Source organism: Ambystoma mexicanum, chromosome 12, assembly GCF_040938575.1.
Source record: "Ambystoma mexicanum isolate Mex_15411 chromosome 12, UKY_AmexF1_1, whole genome shotgun sequence".
NCBI classification, from domain to species: Eukaryota; Metazoa; Chordata; class Amphibia; order Caudata; family Ambystomatidae; genus Ambystoma; species Ambystoma mexicanum.
This window is the reverse complement of record NC_090936.1, coordinates 465,154,477-465,171,838: the sequence shown is the minus strand read 5'-3', so window position 1 is coordinate 465,171,838 and position 17,362 is coordinate 465,154,477. Positions and strand designations below refer to the sequence as shown.

The 17,362-nt window shown below is 47.4% G+C and overlaps 1 protein-coding gene across 1 annotated transcript in view; it reads left to right on the top strand.

Annotated features, from left to right (window-relative positions):
• Nucleotides 1-17,362, top strand: part of TBXAS1 (thromboxane A synthase 1) — a 548,307-nt gene that overhangs the window by 371,268 nt on the left and 159,677 nt on the right. The gene's annotated exons all lie outside the window — the stretch shown is intronic.

Genomic DNA, 17,362 nt, shown 5'->3' with positions numbered 1-17,362 from the left:
GAACAAAGAGGTATGGCTTGGGACGTTGAGTGGCTTCCAGGGTAGTGGAACAAAGAGGTATGGCTTGGGTCGGTGGGTGGCTTCAGGGGGTAGGTGGAACAAAGAGGTATGGCTTGGGACGTTGAGTGGCTTCCAGGGGGTAGGTGGAACAAAGAGGTATGGCTTGGGATGTTGAGTGGCTTCCGTGGGTAGGTGGAACAAAGAGGTATGGCTTGGGACGTTGAGTGGCTTCCAGGGGTAGCTGGAACAAAGAGGTATGGCTTGGGACGTTGAGTGGCTTCCAGTGTAGTGGAACAAAGAGGTATGGCTTGGGACGATGAGTGGCTTCCAGGGGGTAGGTGGAACAAAGAGGTATGGCTTGGGACGTTGAGTGGCTTCCAGGGGTAGGTGGAACAAAGAGGTATGGCTTGGGTCGGTGGGTGGCTTCAGGGGGTAGCTGGAACAAAGAGGTATGGCTTGGGACGATGAGTGGCTTCAGGGGGTAGGTGGAACAAAGAGGTATGGCTTGGGATGGTGAGTGGCTTCAGGGGGTAGGTGGAACAAAGAGGTATGGCTTGGGACGTTGAGTGGCTTCCAGGGGTAGCTGGAACAAAGAGGTATGGCTTGGGGTCGGTGGGTGACTTCAGGGGGTAGCTGGAACAAAGAGGTATGGCTTGGGTCGGTGGGTGGCTTCCATGGTAGTAGAACAAAGAGGTATGGCTTGGGACGTTGAGTGGCTTCCAGGGGTAGCTGGAACAAAGAGGTATGGCTTGGGACGATGAGTGGCTTCCAGGGGTAGCTGGAACAAAGAGGTATGGCTTGGGTCGGTGGGTGGCTTCAGGGGGTAGGTGGAACAAAGAGGTATGGCTTGGGGCGGTGAGTGGCTTCCAGGGGGTAGGTGGAACAAAGAGGTATGGCTTGGGATGGTGAGTGGCTTCAGGGGGTAGGTGGAACAAAGAGGTATGGCTTGGGACGTTGAGTGGCTTCCAGGGGTAGCTGGAACAAAGAGGTATGGCTTGGGGCGGTGAGTGGCTTCCAGGGGGTAGGTGGAACAAAGAGGTATGGCTTGGGTCGGTGGGTGGCTTCCAGGGTAGTAGAACAAAGAGGTATGGCTTGGGACGTTGAGTGGCTTCCAGGGGTAGCTGGAACAAAGAGGTATGGCTTGGGACGATGAGTGGCTTCCAGGGGTAGCTGGAACAAAGAGGTATGGCTTGGGTCGGTGGGTGGCTTCAGGGGGTAGGTGGAACAAAGAGGTATGGCTTAGGGCGGTGAGTGGCTTCCAGGGGGTAGGTGGAACAAAGAGGTATGGCTTGGGACGATGAGTGGCTTCCAGGGTAGTGGAACAAAGAGGTATGGCTTGGGACGATGAGTGGCTTCCAGGGTAGTGGAACAAAGAGGTATGGCTTGGGACGATGAGTGGCTTCCAGGGTAGTGGAACAAAGAGGTATGGCTTGGGTCGGTGGGTGGCTTCAGGGGGTAGGTGGAACAAAGAGGTATGGCTTGGGGCGGTGAGTGGCTTCCAGGGGGTAGGTGGAACAAAGAGGTATGGCTTGGGATGATGAGTGGCTTCCAGGGTAGTGGAACAAAGAGGTATGGCTTGGGTCGGTGGGTGGCTTCAGGGGGTAGGTGGAACAAAGAGGTATGGCTTGGGACAATGAGTGGCTTCCAGGGTAGTGGAACAAAGAGGTATGGCTTGGGTCGGTGGGTGGCTTCAGGGGGTAGGTGGAACAAAGAGGTATGGCTTGGGGCGGTGAGTGGCTTCCAGGGGGTAGGTGGAACAAAGAGGTATGGCTTGGGACGATGAGTGGCTTCCAGGGTAGTGGAACAAAGAGGTATGGCTTGGGACGGTGAGTGGCTTCCAGGGTAGTGGAACAAAGAGTTATGGCTTGGCACGGTGAGTGGCTACCGTGGGTAGGTGGAACAAAGAGGTATGGCATGGGACGGTGAGTGGCTTCAGGGGGTAGGTGGAACAAAGAGGTATGGCTTGGGACGGTGAGTGGCTTCCGTGGGTAGGTGGAACAAAGAGGTATGGCTTGGGACGGTGAGTGGCTTCCGTGGGTAGGTGGAACAAAGAGGTATGGCTTGGGACGGTGAGTGGCTTCAGGGGGTAGGTGGAACAAAGAGGTATGGCTTGGGACGGTGAGTGGCTTCCAGGGTAGTGGAACAAAGAGGTATGGCTTGGGATGGTGAGTGGCTTCAGGGGGTAGGTGGAACAAAGAGGTATGGCTTGGGACGGTGAGTGGCTTCCAGGGTAGTGGAACAAAGAGGTATGGCTTGGGACGGTGAGTGGCTTCCAGGGTAGTGGAACAAAGAGGTATGGCTTGGGATGGTGAGTGGCTTCAGGGGGTAGGTGGAACAAAGAGGTATGGCTTGGGGTGGTGAGTGGCTTCCAGGGGTAGGTGGAACAAATAGGTATTTTACTTTATTACAATGCAAAGACCGCCTCTGCTGCTCATGGGTTCTCCCTGGAACATATAACGGTGAGCATGGATGAGTGTTCTCAGGGCGGTAATGGGGACAAAAGGAATATTGTGGAGAAATGGGGGCGAGGGGGTGGTGGTACAGTGTTTAATAAAGAACTCGGAGAAATCTTCACGTAAGTGAAATGTTGACCATTCAAAAGAAATGCACTGGTGCGGTCTGGGACAAAAACCGGAAGTGCAAAGCAGGCTAGATGCACACATAGCGATCGTCCCAGATAACAGGACACTGCCGCTGGGGGAACGGACTGTAGAGGGAGAAGAACAGCATACAATGACCGGAGCATCCGGCGGTATTTGAGTGACGATATTTTTCCCTTTTACAGGACTTGCATTCGTACCTATGTTAATGTGACTATTGTTTTTTCACCAGCATTATGAGGCAATGGTGTTAAACGGCCGATAATTTCACATATAACACACAAAACTCTTGACAGCATGCACGTCTGCATTTTTATGATATAGGTCTACCATATCACTTTAGTAGGTGAGATCTGATTTGTCTTACAACATGTTCTTAGAGAGGCAACAGTTTCACCTCACTGATGAAGCCCAACAAGGCTGAAACACGTGTATGGGGTTACTGTTGGTACTCTTGTTCAGAGGAGAATTGCCTAGCATTTCGGCGCTGGACTGCCCCTGGGCAGGACAAAGGCTGGTATGCTGGGAAATGTCTTCTTTGTGAAAGGGACAGTGAGCTAAAGACTTGGTAGAGTCTCTCCCAGGGGTTATTCACCCAAGAACGGGTCATTGGGCTGTGTTCGTACTGGTAGAGAGATTCCCAGACCCCCCTTTGTTTAACATTAAAAGATAGACATCTAATTGTCTTCTTTAGCAGGTCATAAAACCACTTGACACACAACTAAAGATTTAAATTGTTTTATTCACACATGGGAAAAACTCATATAGAATCTAGAAGTGTATCTAGAACACAGCCATGCCTTTCCCTCCGGGAACAATCGGCACTAATGGTGTCAGGACTGGATAAATAATACAGTTCAACGTCCCCTTCCTCGCGGGGATACTGTCCTCGCCCTAGGTTCTCTAAACTAATCACATTCTCTGTGACATAGCCCACCTCTTCTTCAGGGCTCAAACATATGGTCGCAGGAGTACAGTGCCCAGCTGCTTCTTTGCTTAAGTTACAGTCACATGGATGTAATGCCCAGCCACTCCTCTGCCACTCTTATCCTTCACAGTAATATAATTCCCAGCTTGAAATCCATCCAGGTGGCTAATGCCTTGACACTTCTTGCTGATCCAGGGTTGTGGTGCCCCAGCTCACTAGTAAGTGATATTGTGCCCTTCTCACTTTTCCTCATGTTTTGGGACAGATGGTGGGTTGCCCTACACGGTTGACCGAGGAACTCTAATACCTTTCTCTCAGTAGGTTGTACGTCTATTCGTACCTACTGTACAGCCGCTGTCTTCGACTTCCTAACCTTCATTTTTTATTTTATTCACAATTTATATAATGTACATAACAGTTGCAGAAAACCACCTAACCCCACCCTCCCTAATAGTGCCACCAAGATTAATAACATTTCAGAAATCTGTCCCAGACATCCTGAAATAACTTATTTTTCTTCTGATGCCTGTAAATAACTCTCTCCATCATCGCAAGCTTGCCAATTTCATCAATCCACGTGCTCTCCTCGGGATGAATCGTCGAGTTCCAGTGTCTCAAGATCAGTTTCTTGGTCATGGATAGTCAGCAGCAGGATCCCTGGGCTATGGAACAACACATTCAGATCATTATCAATGATCCAAGATTTTTACAAAATACCAAAAATGGGCTTATGCAATCAATTCAAAAGTGTGACTGTGCCCACAACATTATACTTTTCTAGGCCGCTACCAATATAATTGAGATGCGAGTAGCGTAAGAGTCTTCAATAATGTCTCGCCGGCAGCGCTGTGTCTTTATATTTGTTCATGACTGATTCATGTGCACGGGTATTTTTCTGCCGAAAGTCCCCTTTTCAAGTCTTTTAGCTCAAGTAAAAATGTTGCAGCCCCTGTCAACGCCCTTCTTTTTCAAAAGTACTTTATTTGTTGCAGGGTTCCTAGTTTCCCAATCAATCCACACAATTTTGTGGATGACGTCTATTCCATATTGGTGAGACATCATCTTGTATTTGATCTTTTTTTTTTTTTTTAATTGCTTTATTGGCAACTTGGTTTAAAACACCAAATTTTATAGCCTTATTTAACAATTACATTGACCTCATAAAAAAGAAAAAACATATCATCAATTTGACCAGAACGTATTAAAACATCAATACATACAAGAATAGGTTATTTCTTTCTTTTCCCAAGTAAAAGTATTTATCTTGAACAATATATGAAAAAAAATCCAGTTTTACCAGTAATAATCTCCACTCTCTAATATTACATTAGCATAAGTTTTTGTCTTGCTTAGCGAAGGGAAGGAAGAAAGAAAATGAACAAAGAAAGAGAGGAGAATCCCTCCTGCATCTCACCACAGACCAAGGAGAGAATTGCTCCATAAAGATTTGAAATTTGAACAGACTTAATTTACATTACTAGACGCTCCATTTTCTAATTTAGAGCTGCTTAGGTTAGAAAACAATTCAGTCAAAAAAGCCAACAGCGACAAAGTTGTAGAGATGCGTTCACCCAACATTAAAGTAGTCCAACACTCTTCAGGTGTTAATATTAAGCAGTGGGAGAAGGAATCTTTCAGCCATTTTTGTCTTAGTAACTTTGTGCCGGGACATAAAAGAGTCAGATTGTACAAAGTTTCCTTCTAGCACTCACATATTCGGCATTTGTAGTTCCTCTCCTCTTTGGCTTTCCTTGCTTCCAATAGTTCTTTTGTTGGAAACAGGTTAAACCTGAAACGCATGAATTGGCTGCGTCGAGATCTATACGGAAATTTAGATACATACTTGGGTACTGACCCCCTTGCTCTAATATCCGGGAAGTGGTTCCCATACAATTTTGCATTGTGTCCAACTTCGACCATATGAATCCAATCTATATCGTAATTTTGCGTTTTACTTTCAGCAGATTGTTTCCAAGTGATAGTTCTGTCTCGTTCACTTCTTCCAGAATGAGATCGCAAACCGACCTCCAGGCCTTAAGCAAAGGATCAGGATTTTCTACAGTCAACGCCTTCCTTATGCAGGCGCATGCCCCTTCGGAATTTTCCTCACAGCATTTTTGAAGAAGCAATAGGTATTTCCAGACTGTACAAGCATACATGGAGGTGATACCTAACTCTGCCCTTATCACTTCGATTGGACACAAGAGGGAAGGCCCAAAAGTTTCCTCCAGAAAAGCCCCTCCAACTTCTTCCAGATGTCATGTGAAAGGGTAAATGACGCATACGCCCCATAGGTTAGAATGGGTGTAACTTTCATGCGAAAGTAATAATTGGCATCATAGAGTATTTACAATATCGAGCCAAAATCACTCTTGCTTGGGCTGTCAGATTTTTAATCTTGCTTCGGAGACCCAACTCACGATGTGTGTCTACAGTGCTATCATTCAAGCACATACCGAGGTACGTGAGTGAAGTGAACTCCAAGATTTTCTCCACTTGTTGGAACCATCCCCTCGCTTTGTTTGCAGCAAGAGACTTTTTACGGCCAAATATTAGTATCCTTAATTTTAAGGAAATTAGCTGTAACATATTCCGCCAGTGCATTTAGTTGTCTTTGAAGACCTATTTTGGTTTGATCGAGGAGGATCAAGTCATCAGTGTACATTAGACGGCCAATCGCCACCCTCGCCAGACGGGGTGGAAAACATTGTACTGGCTCCAAAGCTTCACCCACATCCGAGATAGAGATTAAAAACCGCCGGTGCAAGGGGGCAGCCCTGTTTTAAACCATTAAATGTTTCAACTTGATCACTCAGATTGCCCTTTCTGTCCAGCCTAATTTGGAGCGTAGTTTCTTTATGCAGCATCCATAAAGCCTCCCTTATAGCTTCAGGGCAGCCCCAGCCTTTCAACTTGGCCCACAGCAACCTTCTGTCAATTATATTGAAAGCTTGGGCCAGGTCGATTGATTATAGGTATAGTTCTGCACCATTCAACGGTTCCATGTGATATTTTCGCTGCAAAAATATCGCGATGCAAAAATATTGCCATATTTTTGCAGGGAAAATAACACATGGACCCTGCGGGGGACACCCCCGCATCATTTTTTTATGTGCGGGGGACACCCCCGCACCTAATATTTTCACCACCAAAAATATTGCCTATGGCCGTTCCCGACGATATTTTTGCTGGTGAAAATATTACCTGATACCCATTCAACCTGTTTGCCCTTGACTTCTGGATATTAAAGATTAATAGATTTAGGGCCGTTCCAGTGCCTTTCACGAAGCCGGTTTGCCCCGGGTCATAGTGGTGTGATGTTTTCACCCATGATTTTAGGGCCCTTAGCAGCAGAAATCTGAAGATTTTCCCCCATCACATCCAAGAGGGCGATAGGCCTACAACTACTCGGTATCAACCTATCTCCTTTCTTGAAGATCGGAACCACTATGGAGTTCTTCCAGGAATTTGGTATTTTATTCTCCGTTTTGATGTCATCGAACCATTTGCGCATAATACTAGCCCATTCTCTGGATCCTTTTTGAGAGTTAGATTAGTTACACCATCTGGGCCAGCAGCCCTGGAATTACTAGATTTCTTTATGCAGTCCAAGGTATCCTCCTTTGATGTTGAAAATTCCCTTGTATTTGATGATAGAGAAAACCTAATGTAGCATTCATGAAATTCATATGAAACAAACCAGACTGCTATTATCGTTCATCCTGTATGGAGATACTGTATTCAAATGGTCAATCCAGAATGCTTCTCTTGCTAGTAGGATTATTTGTGTGTCACCCCCTCATTTTGAAACTTCGCTGTCTCCTGCATTGTTTGTCTGCTGGTTTTTCTCTATACTTGATAAGTCACTGGTCAAACAGAACTTCAAGAGTGTTCCTGGGTGCCCCCTATTCCAGGGTCGCCCTTTGCTAGTTAAAGGCCCGCTGCCAATGTATTACCTGTTATTCTTCTTTGTGCTGAGCTGCCTCACAAGATCCCCTCTCCATACCAGAGACCTGAGGAGTCTGTTGCATGCTGGTAGCTGTAGTCCCTTGCATCACCAGGCCTCAGAGACATTATTTGCAGAATTAAAGAGATCTGGCCATGGCAGGGCAGAGGCTGAAAGGTACTGGGTCAGAGAAAGGGGCATCAATATAAATACATGTCTCCACACATACCAGGGATCCTGGCACGGGGTCCACCTCAACACTCCAACTCCACCTATGGTGAAGGACTGGATTTGGAGTTGCCATGGTAGGCCGCTTACCCCAGCTTGAGAGGGGCCCTTGACAGGGTCACAACAATGCCCCTATCACATTTAGTTGTGCCAGACTGCAGAGTGCCACCTATTAGCCAAATGTGGTAGTGGACTGCTGTGGACATCTTTAGTGTTAAATTGTATAGTGCCACTAATTAACTGCCGACTGTACTGCAACCTTGTACATCTAATGTCCTAGAGTATTGCGCAATGCCACGGCACATAGATTAGAAAGTGGCATACTCACACACATACTTACACACACATCAGAATGGCCTCATCACTAAATGTTTGTAAGTGTTCAGCCATGTAGCATGGAAGATGCTGATCCCTCTAGAAAAAAATTGCATTCATATAAATGCACGACATAGGTGAAAACAATATCCATGGCCTAGGAAGGGGAGATTACAGGAGCCCTAGCCCCAACTTGCCCAGTGGCTCTGACTTCTAAAACATGGCTGCTTCTTTGCACTCAGAAGCCATTTGCTCGTGTTTCTCTGAGACGGTCTGCTTCTCCTCCCTGTTGCAGCCTGCTCCCTTGTACACAATAATAAGCAGAATAAGTATGAGTGCAGCACATAGGTGGAAAACATGTCAATACACTGCAAATGCCTGTGAAAAATGAAGAAGCACAGATTCATAATTGTGTGTTTCAACTCGAACAAAGTGACGCTAGTGCAGTGTGGCGGCAGCTACATTGCTTGTGCCAGATTGCACAGCGCGCAAGGGTGGACTGGCCTAAAGGGAACTCTGGAGATTTCCCGGTAGGCCTCTGCATCCTGGGCCTCTTTTGTGTGGTAAGCTAATATATTCACCAAATTACATCTTATGAAAAGGGTTGGGCTTGCTGAAAATGTGTAATATGGGGCTACTTTGAAAATTATTTCCAGGGCCTCTTTTGCTTCCCAGTCCACACCCGATCAGCGCAAACTATAAACCATGCATGGCAGTGGACTGCAGAAACCACATGTTACTGCCAGATTGCATTTTGCCACAAATGAATGGTCTGTGGTAGTGCAACCTTGGACATTCACCTTGGGAGAGCCCTCCTGCACACCAAGGGCTGGTGCCTGGCACCATAGTATTGCACAATGCTATGGTGCATGGTCTAAAATCGTATCATACCCACACACATCAGACTGGGCCTCTCACAAAATATTTGTTAGCTTTTGGCCATGCATCAAGGGAGCAGTCCGTCTACAGAAGATTTGCAGATACATGCTGCAAATCGATGCAAACAATGTCAGTGGACTGGAATGATAGACTGAAGGAGCTCGTGCAGGCAACCTTCTGCAGCTCAAGCTCCAACGTTCAAGGTAGCCCAGGCCTCTGCAAAATGGCTGATCCTAGGCACCCTGAAGCCATTTTGAAAAATGTTCCGGGAGCTTGTCTGCTTCTTTGTGCTGTAAGTCTCCCTATTTAACTTTATCATCTGTTCTAGCCCTGGAAGGAGGGCAATGTTGTAAGTCAGTGTTTAAACATGCATTATTTGTGCCAGACTGCACAGCACCATCTGTTAACCACATGTTGTACTGGACTGTACAAGCAGCATGGAAAAAAATAGACACAGAAAAACGCCATTAAGAACCGCGCCCCAAATGTAGACCGTTCCGCTCATAGTGCAAATGTGCCAGGCAGAATGAAGACAAAACAAACTTAAGCCCTTTAAAGAAACAATCAGCGAATCTGCCACCTATTTTTAAACAGCTGCACTGGCATCTACAAAATGGTTGCTTCAGTAAGAGAGCTTTTAGAAGGATGGAGTTAGGCCTGGCGAACAGCTGACTGACACCAGAACCCCCCTCTATCTATGTATTTTTATTAGCTCTCTCTAGCAGCGAGGAAAGCTCACTCCAGCCGGACCTAAACATGACCACATCTCAAGGATGCTGCACCTGCACCCACAAAAGAGTTACTACAAAAGGTAATACATCTGAAGTTGATGTAACTGCCAAATGCCAAGCCCCTTAACCTGACCACAAGAGCAATGTGACTCCTTCAACCCTCAAGACCGGCGCTCTCCTTCCTATTTCACAGAATAAGAGAGGGGGCCTGCTGGGGAGTTTGGGGCGGGTTCTCCCAGGGAAGATGTCTTCCATAACAAAATCTTAGAGTTGGATCATGTGTCTGCAAGGAAACGAACCAGGATCAATGAAGGTTTTCATACCATGAGGTAGCACCTTCCCGCACTGTGTGATAGATGGACACTGTCAAGGATGGGCATGGTGTGGGCAATTCAGTTGGTGTTATGGCACAGTGTTCACATCAGGAACTGACCACCATTGATCATGCTTGTAGCCTGATTTCCAATTGTCTTTGGTGCTAGTTGCACAGTTGCACAGGGCCTCATTACACGTTGTGTGGTCATTGTAAAGCCTGTGGTATTTTGGACTACAACCTTTTTTACTGCTCTGCACGTTAATGGGTTTCAGAACCGATATACTACAATTCTCCCTGGTTGTAATTGAAGGTATTACCTCTGCTTAAAATGGCGTTAATGACCTAGACCAAATGACTACATGTAGTAGAATGGGTAATGACAATAGCATGAAATCAGGCGGTGCATTACTGTAATGACCTTCAGCGACTGTCCATCAGTTTGGCTGAGGAAGCAATATAAATAGCCAAGACCCTGGAAGAAAAAAATACTACCTTCCTCCACCCGCACCCCTCTTATTGAGACTTTTGCCGACCCTTTGGATTCTTCACCAAAACCGCATATTTATCAAGGCTTTTGTTTTTGCTACGGTTTAGCTGCATCTATTGAAAGATGCTGCCGTTCTGTTATATCAGCCCAATCTCCAATACACAACACAAGTCGGAAAGGCACAGTGTGTAATAACCTTGTGTTACTCAAGAACCAGAACCAGAAAACCTCATTCCAAAATGGAAGACTCCTTCAGTCCTTCTCTCTGGAAAACCCTCTTGGGAAACTTTGCTCTCTGCTCAAGTGAGGCTTCAATACTCCAGGCAGCGATTATGAATGGCTCTGATGACATATCAAGTTCAGGTGAGGCACACCTACAAAGGCGTTGCTGCAGGATGCTCAGGACGAAGGAATACTCTGGGCAGCGATGATAATGATGTGTTATTTATATAGCGCCTTAATCCAAAGCGCTTTACAGAGCACATATTTACATACAATATCACCCAACCGAAATTGGTACTCATTTATCGACCTCGGAAGGATGAAAGGCTGAGTTGGCCCTGCCGGGATCCGAGCCTGCGACCTGCAGATCACGCTCGGATCGCAGCAGCGAGCGCTCAACCGGCTGAGCTATCGTAATGGCTCTGATGACAGATCTAGTTCAGGTGAGCCATGCCTATAAAGGCATTGCTGCAGGATGCTCAGGCAAAGGATACAGGCATTCAGGGGAATCACACCTATAAAGCGTTGCTGCAGGATGCTCAGGCAAAGGATACAGGCATTCAGGTGAAACACACCTATAAAGGCGTTGCTGCAGGGTGCTCAGGTGAAGGATACAGGCATTCAGGTGAAACACACCTATAAAGGCGTTGCCGCAGGGTGCTCAGGTGAAGGATACAGGCATTCAGGTGAAACACACCTATAAATGCGTTGCTGCACACCTATAAAGGCGTTGCCGCAGGATTCTCAGGCAAAGGATACAGGCATTCAGGTGAAGCACACCTATAAAGGCGTTGCTGCAGGATTCTCAGGCAAAGGATACAGACATTCAGGTGAAACACACCTATAAAGGTATTGCTGCACACCTATAAAGACGTTGCCGCAGGATGCTCAGGCAAGGGATACAGGCATTCTGGTGAAACACACCTATAAATGCGTTGCCACAGGGTGCTCAGGTGAAGGATACAGGCGTTCAGGTGAAGCACACCTATAAATGCGTTGCTGCACACCTATAAAGGCGTTGCCGCAGGATTCTCAGGCAAAGGATACAGGCATTCAGGTGAAGCACACCTATAAAGGCGTTGCCACAGGGTGCTCAGGTTAAGGATACAGGCGTTCAGGTGAAGCACACCTATAAATGCGTTGCTGCACACCTATAAAGGCGTTGCCGCAGGATTCTCAGGCAAAGGATACAGGCATTCAGGTGAAGCACACCTATAAAGGCGTTGCCACAGGGTGCTCAGGTTAAGGATACAGGCGTTCAGGTGAAGCACACCTATAAATGCGTTGCTGCACACCTATAAAGGCGTTGCCGCAGGATTCTCAGGCAAAGGATACAGGCATTCAGGTGAAGCACACCTATAAAGGCGTTGCCGCAGGTCTCAGGCAAAGGATACAGGCAATCGGGTGAATCACACCTATAAAGGCGTTGCCGCAGGGTGCTCAGGTGAAGGATACAGGCGTTCAGGTGAAGCGCACCTATAAATGCGTTGCTGCACACCTATAAAGGCGTTGCCGCAGGATTCTCAGGCAAAGGATACAGGCATTCAGGTGAAGCACACCTATAAAGGCATTGCCGCAGGATGCTCAGGCAAAGGATACAGGCATTCAGGTGAAGCACACCTATAAAGGTGTTGCCGCAGGATGCTCAGGCAAAGGATACAGGCATTCAGGTGAAACACACCTATAAAGGCGTTGCTGCAGGATGCTCAGGCAAAGGATACAGGCGTTCAGGTGAAACACACCTATAAAGGCGTTGCCAAAGGATGCTCAGGCAAAGGATACAGGCGTTCAGGTGAAACACACCTATAAAGGCGTTGCCAAAGGATGCTCAGGCAAAGGATACAGGCGTTCAGGTGAAAAACACCTATAAAGGCGTTGCCAAAGGATGCTCAGGCAAAGGATACAGGCATTCAGGTGAAGCACACCTATAAAGGCGTTGCCGCAGGATGCTCCGGCAAAGGATACAGGCGTTCAGGTGAAGCACACCTATAAAGGCGTTGCCAAAGGATGCTCAGGCAAAGGATACAGGCATTCAGGTGAAACACACCCATAAAGGCGTTGCCGCAGGATGCTCAGGTGAAGGATACAGGCGTTCAGGTGAAGCACACCTATAAATGCGTTGCTGCACACCTATAAAGGCGTTGCCGCAGGATTCTCAGGCAAAGGATACAGGCATTCAGTAGGCGTTGCCGCAGGATGCTCAGGCAAAGGATACAGGCATTCAGGTGAAACACACCTATAAAGGCGTTGCCGCAGGATGCTCAGGCAAAGGATACAGGCATTCAGGTGAAGCACACCTATAAAGGCGTTGCCGCAGGATGCTCAGGCAAAGGATACAGGCATTCAGGTGAAACACACCTATAAAGGCGTTGCCGCAGGATGCTCAGGCAAAGGATGCAGGCATTCAGGTGAAACACACCTATAAAGGCGTTGCCGCAGGATGCTCAGGCAAAGGATACAGGCATTCAGGTGAAACGCACCTATAAAGGCGTTGCCGCAGGATGCTCAGGCAAAGGATACAGGCGTTCAGGTGAAACACACCTATAAAGGCGTTGCCGCAGGATGCTCAGGCAAAGGATACAGGCGTTCAGGTGAAACACACCTATAAAGGCGTTGCCGCAGGGTGCTCAGGCAAAGGATACAGGCGTTCAGGTGAAACACACCTATAAAGGCGTTGCCAAAGGATGCTCAGGCAAAGGATACAGGCATTCAGGTGAAACACACCTATAAAGGCGTTGCCACAGGGTGCTCAGGTGAAGGATACAGGCGTTCAGGTGAAGCACACCTATAAATGCGTTGCTGCACACCTATAAAGGCGTTGCCGCAGGATTCTCAGGCAAAGGATACAGGCATTCAGGTGAAGCACACCTATAAAGGCGTTGCCACAGGGTGCTCAGGTTAAGGATACAGGCGTTCAGGTGAAGCACACCTATAAATGCGTTGCTGCACACCTATAAAGGCGTTGCCGCAGGATTCTCAGGCAATGGATACAGGCATTCAGGTGAAGCACACCTATAAAGGCGTTGCCACAGGGTGCTCAGGTTAAGGATACAGGCGTTCAGGTGAAGCACACCTATAAATGCGTTGCTGCACACCTATAAAGGCGTTGCCGCAGGATTCTCAGGCAAAGGATACAGGCATTCAGGTGAAGCACACCTATAAAGGCGTTGCCGCAGGTCTCAGGCAAAGGATACAGGCATTCAGGTGAAGCACACCTATAAAGGTGTTGCCGCAGGATGCTCAGGCAAAGGATACAGGCATTCAGGTGAAACACACCTATAAAGGCGTTGCTGCAGGATGCTCAGGCAAAGGATACAGGCGTTCAGGTGAAACACACCTATAAAGGCGTTGCCAAAGGATGCTCAGGCAAAGGATACAGGCGTTCAGGTGAAACACACCTATAAAGGCGTTGCCAAAGGATGCTCAGGCAAAGGATACAGGCGTTCAGGTGAAAAACACCTATAAAGGCGTTGCCAAAGGATGCTCAGGCAAAGGATACAGGCATTCAGGTGAAGCACACCTATAAAGGCGTTGCCGCAGGATGCTCGGGCAAAGGATACAGGCGTTCAGGTGAAGCACACCTATAAAGGCGTTGCCAAAGGATGCTCAGGCAAAGGATACAGGCATTCAGGTGAAACACACCCATAAAGGCGTTGCCGCAGGATGCTCAGGTGAAGGATACAGGCGTTCAGGTGAAGCACACCTATAAATGCGTTGCTGCACACCTATAAAGGCGTTGCCGCAGGATTCTCAGGCAAAGGATACAGGCATTCAGTAGGCGTTGCCGCAGGATGCTCAGGCAAAGGATACAGGCATTCAGGTGAAACACACCTATAAAGGCGTTGCCGCAGGATGCTCAGGCAAAGGATACAGGCATTCAGGTGAAGCACACCTATAAAGGCGTTGCCGCAGGATGCTCAGGCAAAGGATACAGGCATTCAGGTGAAACACACCTATAAAGGCGTTGCCGCAGGATGCTCAGGCAAAGGATGCAGGCATTCAGGTGAAACACACCTATAAAGGCGTTGCCGCAGGGTGCTCAGGTGAAGGATACAGGCATTCAGGTGAAACACACCTATAAAGGCGTTGCCGCAGGGTGCTCAGGCAAAGGATACAGGCATTCAGGTGAAACACACCTATAAAGGCGTTGCCGCAGGATGCTCAGGCAAAGGATACAGGCATTCAGGTGAAACACACCTATAAAGGCGTTGCCGCAGGATGCTCAGGCAAAGGATGCAGGCATTCAGGTGAAACACACCTATAAAGGCGTTGCCGCAGGATGCTCAGGCAAAGGATACAGGCATTCAGGTGAAACACACCTATAAAGGCGTTGCCGCAGGATGCTCAGGCAAAGGATACAGGCATTCAGGTGAAACGCACCTATAAAGGCGTTGCCGCAGGATGCTCAGGCAAAGGATACAGGCGTTCAGGTGAAACACACCTATAAAGGCGTTGCCGCAGGATGCTCAGGCAAAGGATACAGGCGTTCAGGTGAAACACACCTATAAAGGCGTTGCCGCAGGGTGCTCAGGCAAAGGATACAGGCGTTCAGGTGAAACACACCTATAAAGGCGTTGCCAAAGGATGCTCAGGCAAAGGATACAGGCGTTCAGGTGAAACACACCTATAAAGGCGTTGCCGCAGGATGCTCAGGTGAAGGATACAGGCGTTCAGGTGAAGCACACCTATAAAGGCGTTGCCAAAGGATGCTCAGGCAAAGGATACAGGCATTCAGGTGAAGCACACCTATAAAGGCGTTGCCGCAGGATGCTCAGGCAAAGGATACAGGCATTCAGGTGAAACGCACCTATAAAGGCGTTGCCGCAGGATGCTCAGGCAAAGGATACAGGCGTTCAGGTGAAACACACCTATAAAGGCGTTGCCGCAGGATGCTCAGGCAAAGGATACAGGCGTTCAGGTGAAACACACCTATAAAGGCGTTGCCGCAGGGTGCTCAGGCAAAGGATACAGGCGTTCAGGTGAAACACACCTATAAAGGCGTTGCCAAAGGATGCTCAGGCAAAGGATACAGGCGTTCAGGTGAAACACACCTATAAAGGCGTTGCCGCAGGATGCTCAGGCGAAGGATACAGGCGTTCAGGTGAAGCACACCTATAAAGGCGTTGCCAAAGGATGCTCAGGCAAAGGATACAGGCATTCAGGTTAAACACACCTATAAAGGCGTTGCTGCAGGATGCTGAGGCAAAGGATTCAGGCCTCCGTTTGGAAGGGCAAGCGGATGACAGACATTTTCACATGGACAGGCCAAGTACCTTTATCCACTAGGGCTATGAGCTAGGACTCCTATGGATTTATAACGAGGGAAGCACAACTACAGGTCATAGAATGCAAACAATAAACCAGGCATGTACGAGAAACATCGGAATGAAAGGGGACCTGCTGGCATGGATACTGTAGGGCTATGTGCACATTGGCACTGGAGCCAGCATGGTGCCCCAATATGCCCTTGCCCCCTTTAAGTCCCCGCTACGTATACACAATTCTTGGTCCTTGGGCATATTAAATCCCCACTGTGCACTACCCCACCCCTTCTCAAGCACCCAACCTCCACTGACAAAGGCATTCTTTGAGGAATGTTTAATATAATGAATGAGGATCGAATCCTCATTGGATTAACAGCAAACATAGGGCAGTAGAAACATTTCTCTTAAAATGTTTTTACTACCTGGCGCTAAACATGGCCATTTCACTGTACCTCCAAGTTCCCAGAACCGCATACAGAAAGAAGCCCAAATCCCATTAGTAGCCAGTGGTATTTTTTTCAAGATAGGAGTAGATGGAAGGAGCACGGGGAGGAACCAGGAAGCATCAGATAATCGTGAGTGTCACACTGAAGTAAAATGAGACCCAAAAGACGTGTGGTGTTAAGAATGCCATCTTTTTTTAATGAGTCACTGCATAGCCTATGAGTGGAAGAGCTACACAGTGTTCATTAGAACAGACACCTGTCTGAGTAGTGGCTTTCACTGAATGGGTGAGTGAGTGGATGGATGGATGGATGGATGGATGGATGGATGGATGGATGGATGGATGGATGGATGGATGGATGGATGGATGGTTCTGCTCATCAAACCAAATGCCTCAAGGCGCTTCTTTCTTGGAGGATAGGGCGAAGAAAACATTCTGAAAAGTTGTTGTTTTTCTGATGGTTAGCCTTAGGAATAGTCAGGGACATTCTGTTTGCACCAGGCTGGTCAGAAACCCTATATGGAACTTGATTTTTTAAACTTTAGTCTTTATTTGGTCTGCATTGTGCCCCTCGGTATATATTGTGGTCAGACACACACCTTGGAACTGTCCACTTCATGGATACATTGCCCCTGTACCCTGCAGTGTACGCTCTCTAGCCCACGCCAGGGAGACACACACACACCTCGGGCTTTGTCAATGGAGGAGGAATTCCCCCTGGACTGAATTGCCTTGCTCGGTAACAGGCCGTTTTCCCGCAAAAGAAATGGTCGAATACGATTTCAACGAATTTTTACAAACGATTCTTGCCGCAAATATATGTGGGGGTGGGTTTAGGTGAATAACTAATGTGGGGCGATTATGGAGGGGGAATATATATATATATATATATATATATATATATATATATATATATATATATATATATATATATATATATATATATATATATATATATATATATTTGCAGCAAAGTAAAAAGAAATAAAAAATGGATGAAA